Source organism: Nematolebias whitei, chromosome 22 (genome assembly GCF_014905685.2).
Source record: "Nematolebias whitei isolate Nwh7 chromosome 22, NemWhi1, whole genome shotgun sequence".
NCBI lineage: Eukaryota > Metazoa > Chordata > Actinopteri > Cyprinodontiformes > Rivulidae > Nematolebias > Nematolebias whitei.
In genome coordinates this window covers 26,208,539-26,209,671 of record NC_056519.1, presented here as the reverse complement: position 1 = coordinate 26,209,671, position 1,133 = coordinate 26,208,539, and the positions used below count along the sequence as shown (strand labels likewise).

General features: G+C 50.6%; 1 non-coding gene across 1 annotated transcript; it reads right to left on the bottom strand.

Moving 5' to 3' along the window:
* Window positions 1-1,045: 1,045 nt before the first annotated feature.
* Window positions 1,046-1,133, bottom strand: trnay-gua. Its single transcript is given in 2 exon segments — window positions 1,046-1,081; window positions 1,097-1,133. It is a non-coding gene; the product is annotated as a tRNA-Tyr (tRNA).

Here is a 1,133-nt window from a genome sequence, read left to right as displayed (position 1 = left end):
GTACCTGTGTGTTGATGTTCACCCCGGTGAATGAGAGGGTGGCCTCCCTCCGCCTACGTGTGGAGGGACGGGTTCTGACTGTCGTTTGTGCTTATGCACCAAACGGCAGTTCAAATTATCCACCCTTTTTGGAGTCCTTGGAGGGGGTACTGGAAAGTGCACCTCCTACGGACTCCCTTGTTCTGCTGGGGGACTTCAATGCTCACGTGAGCAATGACAGTAAGACCTGGAGGGGTGTGGTTGGGAGGAACGGCCCCCGCTGATCTGAACCCGAGTGATGTTCTGTTGTTGGACTTCTGTGCTCGTCATGGATTGTCCATAACAAACACCATGTTCAAGCATAAGGGTGTCCATATGTGCTCTTGGCACCAGGACACCCTAGGCCGCTGTTCGATGATCGACTTTGTCGTCGTCTCATCTGATCTGCGGCCACATGTCTTGGACACTCAGGTGCAGACCGGGGTGGTGGTCCCCCTATTCAAAAAGGGGGACTGTAGAGTGTGTTCCAACTACAGGGGGCTCACGCAGGCATCTGGTTAGGATTCCTCCTGGACGCCTCCCTGGTGAGGTGTTCCGGACATGTCCCACTGGGAGGAGACCCAGAGGAAGACCCAGGACACGCTGGATGGACTATGTTTCTCGGCTGGCCTGGGAACGCCATGGGATTCCCCCGGAGGAGCTGGCCCAAGTGGCTGGGGAGAGGGAAGTCTGGGCTGCTACCCCCTGCGACCCGACCCCGGGTAAGAAGAAGAAAATGGATGGATGGATGGAGTACACTGCTTAGTACAGTGTAAGTAGTTGAGTCCTGTCCATACTCAGCACAGATGTTTTAGCCTCTCTGTATTTATTTACTGCAGACCACTGACGTGCAGAAGGTGATTTTTAAATAACAGTATACAGTAATTCAATTCAATTCAGTTTATTAATGCATAAAACCTGAAATCTTTTGCTGGCTTTTAGTGTACCGAGACAATCACTGTGGTAGAGATCTAAATTTAACTAAAATAATAAAAACAAATTTATCGGTAATAAAAAAAAAAGTGTCTCCTTCGAGCCGGATTCGAACCAGCGACCTAAGGATTTCAGCTACATGCCTCTACAGTCCTCCGCTCTACCAACTGAGCTATCGAAGG